The sequence below is a fragment of the Lithobates pipiens genome, unplaced genomic scaffold (assembly GCF_037356315.1).
Source record: "Lithobates pipiens isolate NorthernLeopardFrog02 unplaced genomic scaffold, aLitPip1_a1.2 Scaffold_8, whole genome shotgun sequence".
NCBI classification, from domain to species: Eukaryota; Metazoa; Chordata; class Amphibia; order Anura; family Ranidae; genus Lithobates; species Lithobates pipiens.
Window position 1 is genome coordinate 506,908,236 of NW_027507903.1, and position 25,499 is coordinate 506,933,734.

General features: G+C 44.0%; 1 protein-coding gene across 4 annotated transcripts in view; it reads left to right on the top strand.

Moving 5' to 3' along the window:
• FGD4 (FYVE, RhoGEF and PH domain containing 4) overlaps positions 1 to 25,499 on the top strand; it is a 279,090-nt gene that overhangs the window by 141,069 nt on the left and 112,522 nt on the right. The window contains exon 1 of one of the 4 annotated variants that reach the window (XM_077469320.1): positions 15,384 to 15,404. The exons of the other annotated variants lie outside the window; for them this stretch is intronic. The gene's annotated coding sequence lies outside the window, so the exon portion shown is untranslated. Of the gene's footprint in view, positions 1 to 15,383; positions 15,405 to 25,499 lie in introns of those variants that run through there. 4 annotated transcript variants of the gene reach the window in all.

Below are 25,499 nucleotides of genomic sequence, written 5' to 3' on the forward strand. Positions count from 1 at the left end.
CTTTAAAATAGTTGGGGATTGCATAGCGACCAGAAACTGTTGGGACAAACCTTGTAGTCAGTAGAAATTGAATGTACAGCACAGTTTACAGCTGAGTGCAGCTGTCGCCATACATAAATTGCAATCGATAGAGTAAGCAGTCAGTGGTATATAACAGCACAAACGATGCATGCAAAGGTCAGGTATATGTAATATTAGTCCAATGAGACCATTCAAAGCATGTACCGCCTCCCTCCCTCTCCCCTAGACGATCACGAAGGACGATTTTCACTGCAATACATACATTATGTACTGTATAGCCACTGAAAATACATGACACCACAATGCACTTGTGTGTCGAACATGCATTGTGGTAATGTGCCAGTTACCACAATGCATAGGTATGAAGCTAGCCTAGTAGGATGTACCCGTAAAGAAAAAAAACAGAATTGTTGCCTTTCATGCTCCCTCCTGTTACCTGCATTCCTGAAGCTTCTCCAATCCTGGGCAATCTTCTTCTATAGCCCTCAGGGGAAACCAGCACTTCTGGGATACTTTCCAGGACACAATCAAGGGACCAAGGAATTCGCAACTGCAGGAAGTGAGCAACTTCTCAAGATCAGTGCAGAGTTCAGAAACCTGGATCCATGGGAGACCGATGTGCTGAAATCCTGGATCCATGGGGCACCAATGTGCTGAAATCCTGGATCCATGGGGCACCAATGTGCTGAAATCCTGGATCCATGGGGCACCAATGTGCTGAAATCCTGGATCCATGGGACAACAATGTGCTGAAATCAGAGATGGTTGTGAGGTATGCCAAAACCAAAGAAAAAGCTTGGAGTTGGGCTTTAATATTTAGGAAGGCTTCCAGTCTAACCAAGATTATCTTGCTAAAACAGACCTCTACCCAAGTGCACCTTTCATGGGAAATGTAAAACATGGGCCTCTATTTTCCTCACCTTCATCTGCTTTGTAAAGTTAAGGTGCTTAAAACAAACCCCAAAAGATGCCTACTACTGCACTTGTTAACCAGAAGAGTTTTATGCTAATCTGATTTAGTTTTGCTTTATTGGGACTGGCCTTTTCCTGATTCTTGGCTTCCCTGTTGGTTTTTATTTAATTTTTTGTCATGAAGAATGTAACCAGAATCCCTGGAACACATAGAGGGTGGGCAGGGACAACCAAAACTAGAATTAATTTTATTTGTATTCATTAAAAGTATTTAGCGTCATAAATTGTATGCAGCGCTTTACACATATGCTGTACATTTAGATCATTCCCTGCACCTGCCCTCAAGGAGCTTACAATCTAAGGTCCCTAACTCACATTCATACATACACATACTAGGAGCCAATTTACCTACCAGCATGTCTCTGGAATGTTGGACCACTTGGCCACTGTGCTGCCCCTATTGAGATTCATGGCAGGGTGATCTCACTGTTAGGCCATCTTTAGACTAGCAGTTGGGGAGGTGTTAAAAATACACAATTTAGCCATGTTTTTAGCTCCCCCCTACCACTCCGCCACCACCCCACCCACCTTAAGCTGCATTAGCAGCAAATGGGGGTGTTTACATGCCACATTTGTACACCCCTCTGCACACCCCTGCACACATTTGTACACCTCTGCACACCCCTGAACTCTGCACTGTACTTAATGCACCCCTGAACTCAGTGCGTACCGTACCCAAGATACAACCGGACCTTTGAGGACATCCATACTGCTGATATGGCACATGATTGAATTGAGTTTGACACCCCTGGTCTAAGACCATCTTGATTGGCAAGGCCAGGGTAATATAACTTTGCCGCATGTGCATGGGAGTTCACTCATCGTGGTACCAAGGCTTGCTGAGAAGATACACGGAGCTGCACATGTATTCAAAAGCATATCGAGAGGAGGAAGGTAAGAATCTTTTATTGCACAAGTGATACAGTATGTCTCCTGCAATAAAAATCCTTCCTGCTCGCAAGTTTTAAATTCAAAGAAAAGTTCCGCTTTAATTACCAGCAATCGAGCAATTGTGTTCCTACTGTATTTATATTCTATAAAGTGAAAAGGGCATTTTCCAATTAGGACATGATTATAGGCAGTTCTAAGAATGTTGTCGAAGGGTTGTTCAGCAAAAATGAATATCTAAAGCTTCCTGAAGGATCCAGAATTTCCCAGTTTGTGAGATATAAAACGTGTTGGACCCGATGCCAGGCGGCAGATGAATCGCATAAATGTTTCTGTACAGATTTCTTGCAGAAAAACATCATGTTCCTTATCAGCTTGTTTTTACTCTTAATGGCCTTTTTTTCACATCCTCAGAATTTGCCTGCAGCAATTAAATTATCATTTGGAAAATGTCAGGTCTGGTGAAGCAGCTTTATTGACAAAAAAGCGACATTCTTCCAGCAGCAGTAATTGCCTCTCATGCTAAGTCAGTCTTCTGGTATTCTATATTGGGAATTCGTTTTTATTTATTTAATTTTTTTTTATAATTTTTTTTGATAGATATATACATATCTATCTATCATTCTCTCATATGTAAGTGCAGTCAATTGAAAGCGACCCTGGTGCCATGCTCATTCAGGGTAAAACGATAGGGTTCACACTCTGACTGACTGCTTTATACTCTTTTTACATTGTTTCCCCAGTGCTCCTCCTCCTATGGCTGCCACCACAAAGTATTGGTGATTGCATGTAAATGGTGGATGGGGGGGGCGGCATCCTTACCCCCACTAATCCCCAACACTGGATTTGTTTTATATTGGAAAAAATGCATGTTACTACACCAAAAATGCCTGTTTAATGCAGTACACCATAATTATACATGTACGCGGGGCAGCCATATTTGTTTCGTACATATTCTATCTCTGTACTACTTCCCAATGACTGTACTTCACTGCCTCTATCTCTCACCTTATGTGCCACTTCACAACAAACTGTAGACTCCAGAAAAGGTGTTCTTCGAGTTGGGCTTTAGGGATCATTAAGGTGAATCTTTATATCACCAAAGGTACAGCACTATCCCCTACTGCAGTGGTTCTCAACCAGGGTTCCGTGGAATCCTAGGGTTCCTCCTGAGGATGCTAGGGGTTCCTTCAGAATTGGGCAATTTCTGCCTCTCAGATAAGTTCCCTCTGACACCATTGATCTTTTTAGCTATCTGTAAGGTGGTAATTGTTCCCAATGACCACAAGTGTAAGGGCCATTCTTCCCACTGACCATCACACTATTGTATCATGAGTTGTAGATTTCTAATTTTTAGCAGGGGTTCCCTGAGACCGGAGAACTATTTCAAGGGTTCCTCTGTGTTGAAAAGGTTGAGAAAGGCTGCCCTACTGTGTTCAAAACATATGTCATACATGTTTTTTTCTTATTATACCACGTTCCTTAAATTATATATAAAACTGTATTTAAACAATCAAGTCTCTCCAGCTGCAACCTGTGGGATTTATTTCAGTGCCCTTGGTGCAATATACAGATGTCTTTCTGAATTGGATTACAATCAAAAATGAAATAAAAATCTCCTTTTGGTCTGTGCAACCACCACCATGAAATGTGCCCTCACCTGGGGAATTGGACCTTACACATACATGTACGGTCAAATTAGGCTTGTGTCCCCTATAGGATAGATGATGAACTTCCAGGTTCCTTGAATTTTAGAGCCCTCTGCTGTACTGAGCCTCAATTTCATTGGGTGGTACTTTCCCTTTTATGATGCCCTTTATCTCCACTTCTCCACCCTGGAAGTCCATTAATTATCCTATAGGGGACACAAGCCTATTTGACCGTACATGTATATGTAAGGTTCAATTCCCCAGGTGAGGGCACATTTGATGGTGGTGGTTACACAGACCAAAAGGAGATTTTTATTGCATGATTTTTGACTGTAAACCAATTCAGCAAGACGGCGGTATGGTGCACGAAAGACACTGAAATAAATCACACGGGTTTCAGCTGAAGAGACTTTATATATTGTTATATATATTTTTTTTATGGGACGCATGGTATAATAAGGAAAAGGTGTGTAGTATTGCATATGTTTTGAACACAATGGGGGATAGCGCTGTACTTTGGTGATATAAATGTATAGTAGCAGGCTTATATGAGAATGTAGGTAGGTACTGGCAGCTGAGGGTGTAGCACATTACAATTTTTTTTGTAGCAGTTCACAACCTGTTGAGTCCTAAACGGTGTTAATTTGGGCAGCAAATTTTGATTTAATTTTAGTCTAAAGCCTCGTACACATGGTATGATAGTTGGCAGGGGATTGTCTGTTAACAGACTGTTGTCCTAAAATCTTACCGTTAGTTCGCTCCTTTGGACAATCGTTGCCCAATTTTCTGCCGACAAATGTTGAATGACAGGCTAGTAAATTCTCAGGGTATAAAGGTTTGATCAGTCAGTACACAAATCCGTCAAACAAGTCAAAAGTACAAAGACGCATGCTCGGATTCAATGCTTGCCAAACACGAAATTAGCAGAAGGAACCCAAAGGGTGGCGCTCGTGCTGAAATTTCTTGTAGTACGTCACTACATTTTGTGTTTGTTGCATGACAATTGTGTCCCATTAGTATGCAAGACAAGATCCTGGCACACGCCCTTTTGACAAAAATCAGATGCTCGGTTAGCCAACAATCGTACCGATTTGTACAAGGCTTTAGTCTTAGGACTAAAATGTCATTTTCGTTTTAGTCCCATTTTAGTCTTCTGCAATTGTTTTAATTGTATTTAGTCGACTAAATCTCCATAACATTTTCATCTAAAATCAAATGGGTGTAGTTAAGTTGTAATGCAATATTTAAGCATTTCTCTACAATTTCCAAACGCATTATATACTGCTGGAGTGAAAAATCTAATATGTTATTTGTTATTGAGTTATGAACATGCACTACAGACCAGTGTTAATTTTGACGTCAAATTTCAATTTAGACTTAGTCTTTTGACTAAAATGGCATTTTAGTTTTAGTCCCATTTTAGTCTTGTTGTATTTTAGTCATCTCAATTGTTTTAGTTTTAGTCATATTTTAGTACACTAAAATGGTATTAAAGAGGAGTTCTGCAAAAAATAAAAATAAAGTAAGTCAGTAGCTACAAATACTGCAGCTGCTGACTTTTTTCATAATCGGACACTTACCTGTTCTGGAGTCCAGCGATGCGGGGGTGCGAAGCCCCACTCTTTTCTCTCTCCTCTCTGTGGGGACGGCATTGTAAGTGTGGGCGCCCAGCTGTGGCTTCCCAGCCGGGCACCCACTGCACAAGCGTAAGCCGTGCACCGTGACTGGCCGGGCAATCATCTGGAACTTGTGACGTATCCCAGATGATTGCCGAGAGGAGGGGAGAGAGGTGATATCCCTTCCGGTGTTGTGGTGCGCTGGAAGAAAGTGGGAGCTGAGACCCTCTAAAAGAGGGTACCAGCTCACCCCCCCAAAAAAAGCATGCCAAATGTGACATGTCAGTGGGTCACCTCCCATAAAGCGAAAGTTACATTTTTGGGTGGAACTCTGCTTTAAAGTGGTTGTATAGGCTTACCTATAGGTAAAATTAATATTTCCTAAACCTGTACGGTTTAGGACATATTTACTGTTCATGCAGCCGCTGACTTCATGCGGCACATGCGATGTTGAGGCCCGGCTGAAGGTTCGGCAGAACTGCCAGACCTTTCTGGGAAAAACATTCCTGCGCGGGAGTGACGTATCGTGGCTTTGGCCACTCACAGCGCCGGAGCCGCGATACCTGGAAGACACGCCGAGGCAGCATGTCGGCTCCCTCAGCGTGGATCGGGTGAGATACCAGCGCCTCCTTCTAAGGGGAGTATTTCATAATGAGCTAGTAAGTGCTGCATACTAGCTCATTATGTCTTTGCCTTGCAGGTTTTTTGTTTTAAAAAAAAAAAAAAGTGCAGGTTTGCTACCGCTTTAAGTTAGTCGACTAAAATGTTTTAGTCGACAAAATTAACACTGGTCTTAAACTGCTACTGTTCTAGTATGGTGCCCATTTTATTCTTAAAATTGAATTCTCTGTCTTTTTTACTCCTGCCTGGTTTTAGGTCCAGAATGTATGCAGGCATTTAGCTTTAGAGAGTCAGTCACTCTAAAATAACAAAACCAGCTTTTGTTGCAATATTCACCCTTATTGTAAAGATTTCCCCATGCAGTACATTTTTTCTACCACTAGACATTTCCGGTCTGATGGCCAGTGTCATTCAATCCATTTCCTTTTGAGCCATGGTCATCACGGACCTGCCGCAGCCTGTGAATAGACAGTGAAAGAACGAACAGCTCAGCAATGAGCACATCTCTCCTCCTATCAGCATGCTTCTTGTCAGCTTATGAACTGTTTGCTGCTTCCCTCTCCCACACTCCAGCCCTGCTGTACAGGGGTTTTAAGAGGCTGATGAGTCAGATTCTTATACGGCTTGCATTTGTAATAATGTACAACCCTAATTCCATAAGTGTTTTCATCCTTGTATTCCTGTTTGCTGTATTTGATTGGAACTTAATGCAGCATGTTCACTAATACTTTTAATTTGTGCCTTTTAATATCTGCCTAGAGCTCAGCTTTAGGCCTTGACCCCCTCCTGGCAGTGGCAAGTCTAATGCCAGAGTTTCTTTTAAAAGCACACACACATTTGCTAGTCTGTATAATTGTAGATGCCGGATATCTGTTGGCCAATTCTAAACTTTTTCACAGGGCACTATGGGTACTTCATCCTGTACAGGCACAGCGGAAGCAGACGAGCTCAATCAGATCTGTGACCAGGAGTCAGGACTGCCACTCCTCCGAAAAGCAATTCATGCCTGGATCACTATTCAGGGACATTTGACCAACTGTAAAGCGGTAATGTGGTGACTCCTGATTTAACCCTTTAAATGCCGCACTACCACGCAGCCGACCTGCATTAGTCCTGCCGCCAAAAGGGGACGTGCTGTGAAATTTTTTTGCATGTGTACTGGCTCTGACACCGTTCAGGTGGACGCATGGAGGGGGCAGTAAAACCCCCGAGACTCAACCTGCTGGTTTTACTGCCCACCAGTCATACGTGTTGACAAAGCCTAAATAGAGCTATTTACAGAGTTTCTCATTTCCCTGTTCTGCCTTATATTATGTTGAAAAGAAGAAGCTCTACTTATAGAAGTTATGTTATATCCATCTTCTCCCACATAAAGTTTTTTCCGATGTTGAAATTTGAGTTGTGTTGAAAAACAAAAGCCCTCCAGGTGAAATATATACATCGCAAGGGTTAAGCTTTCTTTAAACAATTCTGTCTCCGAAAGAAAGATTTAAAATAAACCCTGCAAGGCAAACCTAGGCTTTGCACCTCTTCTGCTGCCCATGCCAACAATGTCTGCAGTAATTATGAAGAACCTCTGGCACAAGATTGAGCAGAATCTAATTCTAGTATTTTGTGAAATATATTTCCTATGATTGTTCTCTCCAGCTAGGGGCCATAATGCACTACTTTCCTGAAATGCCTCAATCAGGAAAATACCACATTATAGCCATTAGATGGAGCTGACAGTCATAGGAAATGATCATATTAGACAACAGGGATCATTTGTTACAGCTGGGAGCATGCTTGTGACATTCATCCAGCATATTTTTTTTATAAATATAAATGTCTTCTATATCACTTTAACCGAGAAAAGTAATGAGGGGTCTTTTTTTTTTTTTTTTTTTTTTTTTTTTTTTTTTTTTAAAGGGTTTGCTTAGCGGGACACTAAACTGTACTTGTACAGTATCGCGGTATCCTTTTTCAAAAGGATTCGCTCTGTGTAATTCCAAAAATTCTGGCTGAATTCTGTTTGTATTTTACAATTCTGAGATTTAAGTCCAGCAAACCTTTCTTGCTTATTCTTTAGTAATTCCTTAGGCTTTATGCACTTTTCCCTACTGGGACCGTACAATGTGCAGAGTCTGCATAATCCCTTTCCCAGGACCCACTATTGCTGCGTAGAGCTGCCCATCGAGGTGAATTAGATGATGTAGCTGTGGTTATGCTGTAGTCCCCTGATGGGTAAAGGGGAAATGGATAGAACACAACATTTGCATACCTTGTCATGTGCTGGGAGTTCACCGTGAACCGTTGACCGCATATGAAAAAAATCTTCTCTATACCTGACTAATGAAAAAATGCTTCTAACACTACAGATTTTGATCAAGTGCGGTAAAACACCAGTATATATTTTTATTATCCTCCTTTTTTATCCAGGGACCCCATCCAATCCCAGATGCTACATAATAGACCTCAAAATTTGCTTTGATAGACGTAAAATCAGCTGTTTGCTTTGCCTTTTCAGACCTTGTTCACTAAAACTAGTGAAAATGATAGAGCAGCCAATGACATCGCCTTTATTGGAATGTCGGATGGTGGGGAAGAGGGGATTGGGGGCTGGTAATACACGGCTCTGTTTGCATTGTTCCTGGGTATGGACCTGCTGTAGCCCCCAACACTTAATAATGACCATTTTCGGGCAAGTTTGTTTTTGCTTTTACTTAAAGTGGTTGTAAACCCTTTACAACTGCTTTTTACTACAGGTAAGCCTATAATTAGGCTTACCTGTAGCTACCCGGCATATCTCCTAAACCTGAACGGTTTAGGAGATATCCCCTGTATTTGCATGTGCCAACATCATCGGCACAGCCACACTTAAGCAAACTGAAGCAATGGCACATACGTACCGGCAGGTACCGCACACATGCGCAGGAGTGATGTAATCGCAGCTCCGACCAATCGGATAACCGGAAGTAAACCCCGGGAGCAATGTCGGTCGCCGGAGCAGTGAACAAGGACTGCTGCGGGGTCTTCAATCTCAGGTAAATCATAATGAGCTAGAATGCTATGCATACTAGCTCATTATGCCTTTGTCTTGCAGATTTTTTTTTTTTTTGTTAGTTTTTTTAAAGTTTACAACCACATTAAGGCCCCTTTCACACGGGATGGATCAGTAATGATCCGCCCCGTGATGATCCGCTTGCTCCGCGGGGATCGCTCTGTTGTCCCCGCTGATCCGGCGGCGGACAGGGCGGTCCCGGCACACTGTGCAGGGACCGCCCTGTCAGCTCTCCGTTCTCCTCTATGGGGGATCGGATGAACATGGACCGTTTGTCCGTGTTTATCCGATCCGCTCTGCAGACGGATAGAAAAATAGGATTTTCCTCCGTCTGCAGAATCGGACAATTGCGGAGGCGGACAATAGCGGGTGCCTGCGGATGTTCATCCGCAGACACCCGCTATCCCATAGGGATGCATGTATGTCCGTATTTCATCCGCAAACGGATGGATGAAATACGGACATACTGTCCGCATGTGTGAAAGGGGCCTAAAGTGGAATTTCATTCTTTCAATCAACATTGATTATTTTTGTCGTACATCCAAAGAGTCTTCAGGAGAGGAGGGGTTTTCTCAGCTAAACACATACTCCTGCCTGCATTCCTGCCCTAAGGAGAGATGTATTCCAGGAAGTAAATACTACAGTGGGGAAGATCCTGCAGATTTTGTAAGTTTGCCCACTTACAAAGAAATGAAGGGTTTAAAATGTTTTATCATAGGTGTATTTTAAATGATAGAGTCAGAAGATCAACCAAAAATCCAGAAAAAAATAGGATACAAATGCTAAAAAATTAAGTTGCAGTTCAGTGAGTAAAAGTAGTATTTGATCCCCAAGCAAAACATGACTTGATACTTGGTGGAAAAACCCTTGTTGACGAGCACAGAGGGTAAGGTTTCTTGTAGTTGGTTACAAGGTTTGCACACTTCTCAGGAGGGATTTTGGGCCACTCTTTACAGATCTTTTCGTAATCCTTGAGGTTTCTTGGCTGTCGCTTGGCAACTCAAAGTTTAACTTCCTCCATACATTTTCTATAGGATAAAGGTCTGGAGACTGGCTAGGCCACACCATGGCTTTAATGTGCTTCTTCTTGAGCCTCTCCTTTGTTGCCTTGACGGTATATTTTGTGTCATTGTCATGCTGGAAGACCCATCCACGACCCCTCTTCAGTGTTCTGAGGGAAGAAGGTTCTCATCCAAGATTTTACAATACATGGCCGTGTCCATTGGCCCCTCAATGCGGCAAAGTCAGCCTGTACCTTTAGCAGACAAACAGGCCCCAAAGCATAATGTTTCTACCTCCTACTGTAGGGTTGGTGTTCTTAGGGTGATAGTCAATACAGCGAGTCGAGTTAATGCCAAATAACTCAATTTGAGTCTCATCTAACCATGGCACTTTCTCCCAATCCTTCTCTGAATCATTTGGATGTTCATTGGCAGATTTCATAAGGGCCTGAACATGTGCCTTCTTGAGGAGAGGGACCTTGCAGGTGCTGAAGGATTTCAATCCATGGCGGCGTATTGTGTTACCAATGGTTTGTTTGACTGTGGTCCCAACTGCCTTGAGATCATTCACAAGCTCCTCCCTTGTAGTTCTGGGCTGATCCCTGTGACTTTTCTCATGATCATACCCCATGAACTCCAGAACAAGGGCGATTGATGGTTATTTTGTATTTCTTCTACAGTAATACCCTGGATTGCGAGTAACGCGGTTAACGAGCGTTTTGCAATGCGAGCTATTAATTTTACTCGGTTTGCGAGCGTTGTCTCGCAAAATTAGAAGGATTCAAGTCTCTGAGGTGTGCAGTACCACATTTGGCCAGAGGTGTGGGGGCGCCGGTGACACTCGGAGTCACTCGGAAACACTGCGTTCCTAAGTGTTTTCGCGCCTCTCCAAGGGTTTCCGAGTGCATCCGAGCGGTTTCCGAGTGTCTCCAGGCCCCCCCCACCTCTGGCGACTTGCGGTTCTGCATACAATAGAAGTCACTGTGGAATGAATTATCTGAGTTTCCTTTGACTTCTATGGGGAAAGACGCTATGATATACAAGTGCTTTGGATTACAAGCATTCTTTTGGAATGAATTATGCTCGTAATACCACTGTATTTGCAAATAATTACTCCAACAGTTGTCTGCTTCTCACCAAGCTTCTTGCTGATGGTCTTGTAGTCCATTCCAGCCTTGTGCAGGTCTACACTCTTGTCCCTGACATCCTTTGACAGATCTTTGGTCTTGCCCATGATGGTGAGGTTTGAATGCAAGAAAGGTTCTGTGGACAGGTGTCTTTTATACACATAATGAGTTGTCGAAGTACCACCTTAAATTGACAGGACTAATCTGTGTACCACAGGAGCACATACTGTAACCAGTCTGTGGGAAACAGAATTATTGTTAGTTGGTAGAGGATCAAATACTTATTTTACTTCCTAAACTGCAACTCAATTTATAACATTTGTATGATGGGTTTCTTTTCTGGATTTTTGGTTGATAGTCTATCTCTGATTTAAAATACACATATGACAACAATCATAGACCCTTAGGCCTTTAATCAAGATGGCCATGGCTAGAAATGGGGTGTGTTTATCAAAGTGATTGCTTGGCAAATTAAGTATGAAGACATAGATGGATGGGCGAGTTTGCTTTGAATTAAAAAAATTAATTAAATGGCCTTTTTGGTTTGCGGTGCTCAGATTGTGTAGCTACAACCTAACCTGCTTCAGAAAGTATTAAAGTAGTTGGATTAGCATGACAGCCAGATAATTAATATTTCAGAATTAGGGCATTTTGATGGCAGCCTCCATATTCTTCAAGTTTTAGTCCAGCTTGGACCAATGTAACTATGTACACTACTATGCAAACGGTTTAGGCAGGTGTGAAAAATCCTCCAAATTTAAGAATGCTTTCAGAAAAGGAAATGTTAGTAGTTAATTTTGTTAATTGATAAAAAATTAAACAGAAGAGAAATCCAAATCAAATCAATATTTAGCGTTGCCACCCATTGCCTTCAAAACGGCACCATTTCCTCTAAGCACACTTGCACACAGCTCTTGAAGGAACTCGGCAGGTAGATTGTTCCAAACATTTTGGAGAACTAACCACAGATCTTCTGTGGATGTAGGCTGCATCAAATCCTTCTGTCTCCTTATGTAATCCCAGACAGACTTGATCTTGAGATCAGGGCTCTGGGTGGCCCAAACCATCACTTCCAGGACTCCTTTGTTCTTTTGTACACTGAAGATGGTCCTTAATGACATTGGTTGTGTGTTTGAAATTATTGTACTGCGCAGAATAAATTTGGGCTGAATCACATGCCTCCCTGATGGTATGGCATGATGGATAAGTATCTGCCGGTATCTCTCAACATTGAGGGCACCATTGGTCCTGACCAAATCCTCAACTCCGTGTGCAGAAATGCAGCCCTAAACTTGCAAGGAACCTCCACCATGATTCACTGTTGCCTGCAGACACTCATTATTGTACCGCTCTCCAGCCCTTCGTGAACAAACTGCCTCCTGCTACAGCCAAATATTTCACAATTTGACTCCTCAGTCAATAGCACCTGTCGCTATTTTTCTGCACCCCAGTTCCTATTTTTCTGTGCATAGTTAAGTCGCTTAACCTTGTTTCCATGTCAGAGGTATGGCTTTTCACAGCAATTCTTCAGTGAGGACCACTTTTGACCAGAGTTCTCTGAACCATATATGGGTGTACCTGGGTCCTACTGGTTTACCCCAGTTCTGTGCTTATGGCACTGCTGGACATCTTCAATGTCAAATCTTCTTGGACAACCACTGCGTCTATTTTCCTCCTCATTTCCTGTTTCTTTGTGCTTAAGCCCTTCTTCGTCTTCAAACCCCAGTCTGTTATGAAATCTTTACCTGGGAGAGACCTTGCAGATGCAGTATAACTCTCTTGTGTCTTGTTGCTGGTGTCAATCTTCCTATGGTGTATGACCTGTGACATGAAACAGTCTTTTACAATCTCGCCTTACTAGCAGAGTTTGGCTGTTACTCAGTTTTGGGCATCGTACACAAGTGTTTCAACCAGTGGCGGCTGGTGCTCAAAATGTTTGGGGGGTGCAAACAAACTGAAAAATTAAACTGTTAGTAATACAGGACACTAAATAGGCATTTATCAGGTGATTGTGTATCATTACGTCTAGATAAAACTGTGCCCATTATATGCAGCCTCACTGTGCCCATCACAGCAGGCCAATCACATCTACATTTCAAGTAAAAAAAACGACTTAACATAGGGTGTCCTCATCAGAGCCCCCTTTTTACATCAGATGTCCTAATCGGAGTCCCCCTTTAGAACAGGTTTCCCCATTAGCATCCCCTTATAAATCAAGCATCCCCATCAGAGTCCCCCTTTACATTAGATGTCCCCATCAGAGCTAGGGGTGCAAAAGATTGTCACAGATCCGTGATCCAAACGGGTCAACCTGTTCCGATCACCACACCACCACCACCTCCGCTTATCGCGTAGCTTTGGAAAGGCCGCGGCTTCGGCCTAGCTCCGGAGCGGAGGCCATCTTGGTACACCCGGCGACAGCCACTGTCTCGTCAGGAAGTGACGGTTCCTCGCCACCATCTTGCTACACCCCACACTCCTGCACAGTAATGATGGAGTGAGAAGTGCGCAAGCAGGCATCTTGTTACACCCACCGGAGTTTTAGATTTCATAGTTATTTTCAACACAAAATGGAGCTTTATATGCTTAAATACAGTATTTATAAATCCGATGGACTGTTTAGATGTTAAATTCTAAAAGCAGCAGCAAACCTGTTGACCTTACATGGTTGCTAATATGATAGAACACACCTGATTTTCACATTTAACATTTAGTTAAAACATCTTGTACTTTGTTTTGGGTGTCCCGCGATTCTGTTTGCTAGTTATTACTGCGATTCATCGGGCGAGAATTGCGGCATGCCGCAATTTGGCGCCCTTCAAAAGAGCGGGAATCGCAAAGGCCGTCCTGTAATTTGCGTTTTTTCCGAATCGCAGGCAAAATCGTGGTGATTCCACCTGCAAAACGGAAGCCAAGGTGTGAATGGAGCCTTAGACACTGCAGGGTATGTGTTCATCTAGAACCCTATGTCTGCAGCACTCAAATATCATGCATATACAACGGTACAGTAGAGCGGACATCTATACTGAGAAACAGGAGAGTAGTAGACCTCAATGACAGAGATGCATATTTGCAACTGCAGGAGACCGCTTTCTTATGGCAGTCATGCTTGGATCGAAATTTAGCTGGTTCAGCAGGGACCAACTGAATTTTTGATCCACGTATGGGCAGGCTGGTTATACAGAAGTCGAGTCATAGTCTTCTGTACAACCAACCTGTCTGTTTTTTCCCGATCAATTCGGCTCAGTTCACACTTGAGCAATCTCGATCACAGGCAGAATCACCACGATTCTGCCTATAATTCCAAATCGCTGAAGTATTCTGATTGTGCTACCTACAGTAATAGTAAAACTCCCTGCGTGGGCAATTGATGTCTTTTGTGAACTATTCCATTCTTTTAAATAAAAGTGGGCTACCATGACCTTAAAAATAGTTTTGGACTGGCGCAACTTATTGAAAACGCACTTGCCGTTTAAGTCTGTGTATATTAGGCCCTACTTTCTGAAGCACTAACCTGACATTCTAATCTGTGTGATTATGGGGGGGGGGTCAGCAACTAAGGCCGCGTACACACGCGCGGACTGTTCGCCCAACCTTGTCCGCTGAACAGTGTTTGGGCGGACAGTCCGCTCGTGTGTGGGGCTTCAGCGGACAGTTTCAGCGGACAGTTGGCCGAACAAGGTCTTACGGAAATTCCGAAAAACTGTCCGCTGAAACAAGGTTTCAGCGGACTGTTCGCTCGTGTGTAGGCTTGTTCGGCCAACTAAGTCTCGCGCATGCTCAGAAAGGATTTCCACGTCGGAAGGTTGCATTGCAGTGTATAGGACGTCGTATTTTTCGTCCCGTCGTACGTGCCGTTCACGTCATCGCGCACGGTTTCAGCAAACTGTTCGTCCGTCATGTGTGGCCATGTCCGTCCATGCTAAGTTTGAGCGGACTGTTCGCTCAAACTGTTGGACGGACAAAGTTGGGCCAACAGTCCGCGCGTGTGTACGCGGCCTAAGAAAAACACAGACTGGAAGACTAATTGTATTTTTTTTTTTTAAAGGTCAACAATGGAGGCTTTTTTTTTTATTTCCTGATTTAGATCTCCTAATAACTTGTACATTACTCAGTGGCAGGTTTGAGAATTTTGTACTGAAAACATTGCATGAACCTCAAGACTCCATATTGAGGACAAAATTGACTTGTCTCTCACATATCTGTTTGGAAGGAGAAAAATATAATTTATTGTCAATGCTTTCCCAGGCACGCAGGGGTAAAATGTGTTACCTGCCTCTGGGCTGCTGTTATCTGAAGAGGAACCATTGCCAGGGCTGGGATGGCGGTGTATGTTAATGACCTTCTGTTTGCTAAAATGTTAATCAAATGTTATCGCTCCTAAGTAACCCTGATGTCGTGTCACCCGGCCCTGAGTTCCTTTCCATACTAGTTTCACTCCATGACCGATCTCCGAACAATATAACGCAGTGAGTACAGGCTGGTGTCTGACTATTTTTACCCCCCTGTTTTTAAAGTATTTTATAGCTTTATTTTGTACATATAATTCCTTTGTAATTCCACACTTTTTTTTTTTTTAGATTTTGATAGATTGGGGGAATAGTTTGGGTTTTCATTGCTATCTGGAACTCCGTTAGGGAAAGACAACAGTTTCACTAGACAGGAAGTGAGTAAAGCCTAAAACAGCAATATAAATATGATTTTTTTTTTTTAAGTGTTTATAAACCCTAACCATGAACATCTAAACGTGTTGTCCCTTTTGGTCTATTAAATCTACCTCCATGCTGTTATCCACAAGCGACTGTGAGCAGACATTTTCATGGAAGCACACAGGATTGTTTAGGTAGCTTTACTGTCCAGTGGCTTCCTCCCACTCTCTTGTTCCTTTCCTCTGTGCTTAGTAATGGGGCTGTGATTACCACCTATCTATGCTAGCTTACTAATAAGGAATCAATGCTTTGTATATGTTAATAATTATTGTTTAGAATCCTTACCCCCTATATACATCCTTTAGGAAGTGGGTCTGTTGACCCAAGTAATGTATTGAGAGGTCCCTCATCAGCCAAGAGGAGAAAGATCAAAGCTTATACTGGATATGTACAAGCTTTTTGTTACAAGCTTTATGAGTACGTAGATCAATCGGCTATAATAGAGATATCTATGTTATTCTCATTACCTGTCAATGGTCATAATGTTATGGCTGATCGGTTTATCAGGGCATTATGAACGGCATTAATTGTTTTTTTTTTCTAGAGATCAATTTTCTAATTGTAAATTAATAAAAAATAATGTACAGTAATTGTCTCTGCTATGAATACACATGGTGGTACCTCAACAGTCCCAATATAATATTTGGTTAGTTTTATATAGTTTCTTTATATTGTATGAATTACTTGGGATGTGGGTACACTGTCTCATAGAATTCCCATTTGGAATGGGTCATGTCCTCTTCTTCTTTTTTTTTTTTTTTTTTTTTTTTTATATGAATTCTTTTTTATTTATTTATTTTTACAGCTATTAGATTTATTCTAGCATTTTTGTTTACAAACGATTTTTATTTGGTACATAGAGAAAGTACAGAGAGTAAGCATAGATGTAACATATACATTTTTATGAATTCTAAATCATTTTTGAGGGTTTGAAGCAATCTTCAGGCCAAAAAATGTGCATTTTAACATCTAAAACTAAAAAAAGTAGTGAAAGGGTTAATGTGAGGAGATGCTTTAGCCTGTTTTTAACCACTTCAGCCTCGGACCAATAAATACCTTAAGGACCAGAGGTCTTTTTGCAATTTCGCACTGCGCTGCTTTAACTGGTAATTGCGCGGTCATGCAATATTGCACCCAAACGAAATTTGCGTCCTTTTCTTCCCACAAATAGAGCTTTCTTTTGATGGTATTTGATTGCCTCTGCGATTTTTTTTTTTTTTTTGCGATATAAATGGAAAAAGAGCGAAAATTTTGAAAAAAAAAGATATTTTCTTCTTTTTGTTATAAGAAAAATCGAATAAACTAAATTTTAGTCATACATTGAGGGCAAAATTTATTCAGCCACATGTCTTTAGTAAAAAAAATGTCAATAAGCGAATATTTTTTGGTTTGCGCAAAAGTTATAGCGTCTACAAACTAGAGTACATTTTCTGGAATTTACACAGCTTTTAATTTATGACTGCCGATCTCATTTCTTGAGGTGCTAAAATGGCAGGGCAGTACAAATCCCCCCCAAATGACCCCATTTTGGAAAGTAGACACCCCAAGGAAATTGCTGATGGGTATGTTGAGCCCATTGAATATTTATTTTTTTTGTCCTAAGGGATTGAATAATGACAAAAAAAAAAAAAAAAAATTTTTTTTACAAAAAGTTGTCACTAAATGATATATTGCTCACACATGCCATGGTTATATGTGGAATTGCACCCCAAAATACATTCTGCTGCTTCTCCCGAGTACGGGGATACCACATGTGTGGGACTTTTTGGGAGTCTAGTCGCGCACGGCACCCCGAAAACCAATCACCACCTTCAGGATTTCTAAGGGTGCAAATTTTTGATTTAACTCCTCACTACCTATCACAGTTTCGAAGGCCATAAAATGCCAAAATAGCACAAAACCCCCCCAAATGACCCCATTTTGGAAAGTAGACACCCCAAGCTATTTACTGAGAGGCATGTTGAGTCCATGGAATATTTTATATTTTGCCAAAAGTTGCGGGAATATTACAAACTTTTTTTTTTTTGCACAAAGTTGTCACTAAATGATATATTGCTCACACATGCTATGGGCAGAAGTCAAATTACACCCCAAAATAAATTCTGCTGCTTCTCCCGAGTACGGGGATACCACATGTGGGGGACTTTTTGGGAGCCTAGCCACGTACGGGACCCCGAAAACCAAGCACTGTCTTCCGGATTTGAATATAAAATGCTATAAAAAACAAACTAACCAGAGTCACCCGTAACACTTATACGGTGATCAGTGGTGAAAGGGTTAACTAGGGGCAATCAGGTGGTTCAAATTTTTATTAGGTAGTATATGGGGGTCCCTGGCGCTATATAAAAACCTGACGGGGAACCTAAATAACTAACTGGCTAACCAGCGTCACCAGTGACACTTATACTGTGATCGCTGGTGAAAGGGGGTGAAAGGGTTAACTAGCAGCAATCAGGGGGTTAAAACCATTATTGGGTAGTATATCGGGGTACCTAGCGCTATAAAAACCTGGCGGTGAACCTAAAAAAATAACTAGCTACCTAGCGACACTAGCGACACTGATGCAGCGTTCAGAAAAATTATCGCTTAGTGACACTGGCAAAAGGGGGTGAAAGGGTTAACTAGCGGAAATCAGGGGGTTAAAACCATTATTGGGTAGTATATCGGGGTACCTAGCGCTATAAAAACCTGGCGGTGAACCTAAAAAAATAACTAGCTACCTAGCGACTGTAGCGACACTAATGCAGCGATCAGAAAAACGATCGCTTAGTGACACTGGCAAAAGGGGGTGAAAGGGTTAACTAGCGGCAATCAGGGGGTTAAAAACATTATTGGGTAGTATATCGGGGTACCTAGCGATATAAAAACCTGGCGGTGAACCTAAAAAAATAACTAGCTACCTAGCGACACATGCAGCGATCAGAAAAATGATCGCTTAGTGACACTGGCAAAAGGGGGTGAAAGGGTTAACTAGCGGCAATCAGGGGGTTAAAAACATTATTGGGTAGTATATCGGGGTACCTAGCGCTATAAAAACCTGGCGGTGAACCTAAAAAAATAACTAGCTACCTAGCGACTGTAGCGACACTAATGCAGCGATCAGAAAAACGATCGCTTAGTGACACTGGCAAAAGGGGGTGAAAGGGTTAACTAGCGGCAATCAGGGGGTTAAAAACATTATTGGGTAGTATATCGGGGTACCTAGCGATATAAAAACCTGGCGGTGAACCTAAAAAAATAACTAGCTACCTAGCGACACATGCAGCGATCAGAAAAATGATCGCTTAGTGACACTGGCAAAAGGGGGTGAAAGGGTTAACTCTAGGGGCAATCAGGGGGTTAAATCTTTATTGGGGGGTGATAGGGGGCTACCCTGGACCTAACACTAACTGTCCTGACAGTTTTTACTGTCACAACTGACACTGAATGCATTGATCAGTAAAGAAATGATCAATGCAATCAGTGACACTGTGACTGGGGGGGGAGGGGGGGCGGGGGGGCGATCGGGGGGGGGATCGGGGGGGGTTTGTGTGCCTGTGTGTACCTACATGTCAGTGTAGTGTTGGTGCACACTTACTTTTACTGTTCTCCTCGTAGTCCGGTCAAAAAGACCGCCCCGAGGAGAATGACATCACTTCCTCCTTCCTGTGTAAACAATACACAGGGGAGGAAGCTTCTCATTGGCCAGGAGCGATCCAGAGGGGGTGGCCGAAAACCAACGGCCATCCCCTCATCACGGAGCGCTCCTGGACCGAATCGGACCGCCGTAACCAGCGGGAGGGGGTCCGATCGGACCCCCCACCCGCTGGAAGGCAATCATGTAGATGTACGTGATTATGCCTGCCTGTGCCACTGTGCTGACGTACAATGGCAATACGGCGGTCCTCAAGTGGTTAATGTAGTCTGTGTCCCCTTGGAGAGATTGCACTTTACTCTCCACTTCCTGTTTCTGAAAGCCCTTAACTTCACGGGAAGTTAGGGTAAGTCTCCCTAATAGGGAGACTGACCAAAGGAATCCTGGGCAGGCACTTCAGATGAGGGAAGGTGTAGCGTGGTGCGGCGGAATCCTGGGCAGGCACTTCTAATGAGGGAGGAGGTAGTCTGGTGCGGCGGCAGTAACTCGCACGCAGTCCAGTTGCAAATAGAACTTGTACTGAAGTGAGAATATAACCATTCACAACAAGGTTGAAGGTAGCCCAACCAAGAACACTCATGGGTGAACAGGAGAGTGTAGCAGAGCAGATCTTGGCTGTCAGCTTCTGTCTTGAGGGTGGAATGCGGCCTGGCCCAACCGTGCCCAAGATGTGAGGCCAGGAGAATTGGCAGATCCCTAGACTTTGCCTACTTGTCTGGAACCTTTTCCTGCAGCTATTACTGTCCCTGACAAATGCATAATCTGTCGCTACACTACCTACAGGCCTAATGCATGGCAAACCCAGGAGCCAGGGTCTCAAATAGGCCCTGCCTGACCAAAAATGGCCACCAGAGCAGTGGCGGCTGGTGCTCAATTATTTTTTTTGGGTGGGGGGGGGGGGGGGGGCGTAAACGAACCTGAAAAATACTTTTAAAAAAAACATACATTTCAGCCTCACTTTGCCCATCAAATGCAGCAGCTACTGTGCCCATCAGCAGCAGCCACTGTGCCGATTATATGCAGCCACTGTGCCCAGCAAATGCAGCCACTGTGCCGATTATATGCAGCCACTGTGCCCAGCAAATACAGCCAGGTGCAACCCCGGGCTGTCACTTCACCAAGCCCTCCCCCGTCCACCTGCAGCTGGTCCCAAGGCACTCATGTGGCGGGACTCTGCTGCTCTCATGGAGCGACTGGGCTCTGCTCCTCCGCAGTGCTTTGCACCCCGATCCCAACCCGTTTTGAAGCCTATTAGAGCCTCTGGCTCTAATCACGTTCTTCAAGATACACTCCTATCCCCATAGTATTTCATGTCTGGCGTGCTGAAAGGGGCGTGACACATAAATTGAGGGGGGGCGGCGCCCATGTGGCCACAATGCACGGACCACCACTGCACTAGAGTCACATGGGCCATTGCCATCCAATCATATCACTGGCCCAGTGACCCAGGAAACCATAGAGGAAACGTGTTCCTCTTGACTTCCTCTCCCTTTACACTGCCACTGCGGTTAAGCGCCACCTGCAGTGAAGGATATAGAATGCACCTGCCTACACACTGGTGGGAAAGGGGACAAACCGCTACTAGTATAAAGGGCCATCACCCAGGGGGGGGGGGGGGCATATTCCTCAGCAGTCTCCTAGACCTCATAGCCAAATTTCAACCTGTTCTGACAAGTCTCTGCCTACCTCCTGCACAATGCTATTGGTTAGTGAGGCTGACCATCTTTGTGATGGGCCAATAGGAATGTGTGAAGATGGCCTACTGCCAAAAGCCATAAAGGGACAGTTTGGAAGGCTACTGCATACTCTTTGCTGTGTTCATGTGTCAGTTAAGTCTAAAGACACACCTGTAATTCCATAATCAATAAAATCGTACGAAGGAGGCAGGTGGATGATAAAGACCCTAATGCATGTTTTTTCCTGTGAAGATTTTAATATATTTTGGAATCCTTTCCTGAAATAAACATTCTAGCTGTCATTTTGAATTTTTTGTTCTGAAAATTCTGCTTGCCTGGAAAATATTCAGATCCACAACTATGCAGACCAAGACTTTCTTTACTCTGGTATTAGGGATTGATTTTGATGCTCCTAATTGAGTGCTTTGTGAATTCAGCATTGCTGTAAACTGTTAATTTTTTTTCTGGCACCTATCTCCGATTGCTTCTGGATCACAGCAAAGTCATCCCCTGCAATTCCGCATTCCTCTCCTGTTGACTTTTGTCAGGTGACATTCCAAGGGCATAGCCTTATGCAATTCAAACAATTAACCTGTGAGACTGAGGTCTGTTTCCTAGTGACACTCTTATGAGAAATGCAGCAGAACCTTGGATTGCAAGCATAATTCGTTCCGGAAGCATGCTTGTAATCCAAAGCACTTGTATATCAAATTTCCCCATAAGAAATAATAAACTCAAATGATTCATTCCACAGCCATTTATTCACATGTCCTTCAGTTTATAGTCCATATAAAAAGATTATAGCAACGTAAAAGGTTGTGTAACCATAAAATGTCCATTCACAAATGTCGGCTTCCACAAGGGGATTAGAGGCAAAATCCATCAGGAGCTCCAGAGTATAAAAGAGAAGAGAGGCGCATCTAAGTGTAGCAATATGGTTACTTTTAATGAAGGTACAACAATTACCAGCTCACATGGTTGATGATTAAAAGAGGCACATCTAAGAATGCAGGCATCCAGGGTAAAGCTGACCACATAGACAATCCCCCGCACTACCGGTGTTCTGCCAAGAAGTGTCCCCCCATCGGATAGTGTCTGCCCCGTACTACGCAGGCGCAGCGCTTGCACAGTACGGGGAGGGCAAGGAGATGCCGAAAGTCTCCGAAGATGAACGGCGCATGCGCACTTAATAGTACCTTCTGCCCGGAGTCCAGGTTCAAGCCCCACCATGCAAGTAGGCATACGGTAGATGATGTTAAACAGAACTTAGTAAGAGGGCCCCTCGCGGGCTACCTTTGCTCGCCACACTTCGGGCACGGCCTCGCTTCTCTCTGCAATTTTTTATTCTAACCCTATGTCCACTTGGATGGTGGGGCTTGAACCTGGACTGAGTGCGCAGGTGCCGTTCATCTTCTGAGACTTTCGGCGTCTCCTTGTCCTCCGTACTGCCCAAGCGCAGTACAGGGCAGACACTATCCGACAGAGGACAGTATTTGACAAGACACCTGCTTTCACCGCCATCGGTCTGCATTCATGACTGGGAAGACTAACCCAGAAGAGAAAGGCTCAAGTAAGCATAGGGGTAAGGGTGTAAGGGGGCAATACACATACTGAAACATCTTTTACCTTAACGCAGGGAATGCATTAAGGTAAAAAATGTTTAGGCTTTATAACCACTTTAACGTAACTAAATGAAAATTGCAGGTGAGCCATATTAGATTGTCTATCATTAACCAGAAAATTCTAGCTTTAAAGTAAACCTTTGAGCAGACTAATGATCTTTCCAGTATATACAAATGCTTAATCTGTATGAGCTTTAAAACAGGGCCTCATTGACCTTTGTATCTGCAGACACTGTGGAGTTACTACATCTCAACATTCACAGCAGAAACATAGAAGTTTTTCTCTTAGCAGCTTCCCCAGCAATGATATTCGAGGCATAACTAGAATCTTCAGGGCCCCGGTGCAAGAAACTATGAAGGGCCCCTACCAGGGGCTTTGCTGGGTCTACCATAGATCTTGGGCTAGAGCCCATAGCAGCGAAGTAAAGAAAGTCATACACTTGGGCGGGCATACACATGTATATAATGTGTGTGTGTGTGTGTATATATATGTGTATATGTATGTTTATGTGTGTATATATATAAAATTATCCTTGCATATCTGAGTGCGGATCCCCCACTTACATCAGGGTCCCCAGAGAGCCCCCCTCTTACATCAGCAGGGTCCCCGGAGGGCCCCCCTCTTACATCAGCAGGGTCCCCGGAGGGCCCCCCCTCTTACATCAGCAGGGTCCCCGGAGGGCCCCCCCTCTTACATCAGCAGGGTCCCCGGAGGGCCCCCCCTCTTACATCAGCAGGGTTCCTGGAGGGCCCCCCTCTTACATCAGCAGGGTCCCCGGAGGGCCCCCCTCTTACATCAGGGTCGCCAGACAGAGACCCCCCCACCCCCTTCCGGAGGTTCCCCTGTACCTGGTCTCCACTGTCTGTGCACCTCCAAGCCCCAGCACATCTCTTTACCCCCCACCTGGGGGGAGGTGGGTGGTGGCGATAGGCAGCTCTGTGGTGTCCACGGGTGGCAGGATCTCCTTTGGGCTAGTGGTTCTCTTCCTGAGTGTATACAGTGGAGAGGAGGGGCCTCTGACCTGGGCATATATCGGCAAGAGTGTATAAGCAGAGCGACTCACTTGTACACCGAAGAGTGAAACTGATACATGCTCGGGTCAGAGGCCCCTACCCTCTCCACTGCATACACTGACACTCGGGAAGAGAACTACTAGCCCCAGGGAGATCCGGCTGCCCACGGGCGACATAGAGCTGCTGATCGTTGCCTCCCACCTCCCCCCACTTCTTTCTAAATGGACAGCCAGAGGTTCAGGGGGAGGTGCCGGGTCTTGGGGGGGCTTCCACCACTGAATGATATAGAAGCTCAGCTCGCCTTGCTGCCCCCTCTCAGCATTGACTCAGCAGCTCGCTCTGCTGCCATCTCAGCAATGACTCAGCAGTAAGGATGAGCTCCGGCGTGTTTGCATTCTCCATGTGCAGAGCCCGCCAGGAAGTCGGCGCAGCGCTGCACTAATCACAGGCAGTGAGACATTGCCCGATCTCTGCAGCCGCGCATCGGGGCAATGTCTCACTGCCTGTGATTAGCGCAGTGGTGCGTGACTTCCTGCCGGGCTCTGCACTTGGAGTATGTGCACACGCCAGAGCTCATCCTTACTCAGCAGCTCAGCTCACCCTGCTGCCCTCTCCTTGCAGTGACTCTGCAGCTCAGCCCTGTCTGCTCCCTTTTCCCAGCAGTCACTAAGCAGCACAGACTATGGTGCTCCCCCTCCCAGCAGTTATGGCAGCTCAGCTCACCCTGCTGCTCTCTCCCAAACACCTGCTTTTCCTTTACATTGGAGATCATCAGAAGTCCATAGGAGGGCCTATTCGTATCAAAATTACAGGTGCATTGGTCAAAAAACAGTATTTTTTAGTATGTCAAGGGATCAGTCTGAAACCTAATGACAGCATAGACCACAACTGTAGGCACTGTATTGACATTCGTCAAGCAAAGACATTTGACCGCATAGTTGGTTATTCCCAAATGACTATGTCGTTATAAAAATACAGCCTGAAAAAGGACCATAGGAGCGAATGAGTTGTGACTAGTCTCAACAAAAAAATAGGACTTTTGAAGGGCTGTTTCTCTTTATTAATGTGTATGTCCAGACCAGTTTCAGTTGTACTCCTTTCTAGGGCTCTAGATTTCTCCTACCTAATGTTCAACATATAGGAAGCGATGGTAAATTTGCAACAGTGACCCAGACAGCTATAAAAAGTTGATGGTGGGTAGCCTGACATACTTTGTCTGGACCGTTGTCATTCTCTAATGCCGCGTACACACGATCGGAATTCTCGTTGGAAGAAGCTCTGATGGTTTTCCCGACGGAATTCCGCTCAAGCTGTCTTGCCTACACACGGTCACACCAAATTCCGATCGTTTAGAACGCGGTGACATACAACACATACGACGGGACTAGAAAAAGGAAGTTCAATAGCCAGTAGCCAATAGCTTCTGTCTCGTAGTTGAATCCCAGTGTGATTTTTGGCGTGTCGGAATTGCATACACACGATCGGAATTTCCGATAGAAAGTTTTTCCGTTGGGAAAATTGAGAACATGCTATCAATTTTTGGCTGGCGGGAATTCGGACGGCTAAATTCCGATGGAGCATACACACGGTCGCATTTACCGATGAAAAGCTCTCATCTGTCTTTTTCTGGCCGGAATTCCGATTGTACACGCCATTAGGGCCCATTTACATTTTCTTTGACTTTCACACATTAAAGCGCCTACTGCTTCAACATGCTTTTTTGATGTGTTTTTGGTGCTTCGATTATGCTTTTTTTTTTTTTTTTTATCAAGCTTGCCAAATGCCCTGTGTGTGTTGATTTTCAATCCTGATTTAAAGGGGCCCATTAGAACCCCAGGTCAGTAGTACCTGCACTTAGCAGATCCCCAGCTCATAAGTGCCCCTGTTCAGCAGATCCCCAGCTCATTGG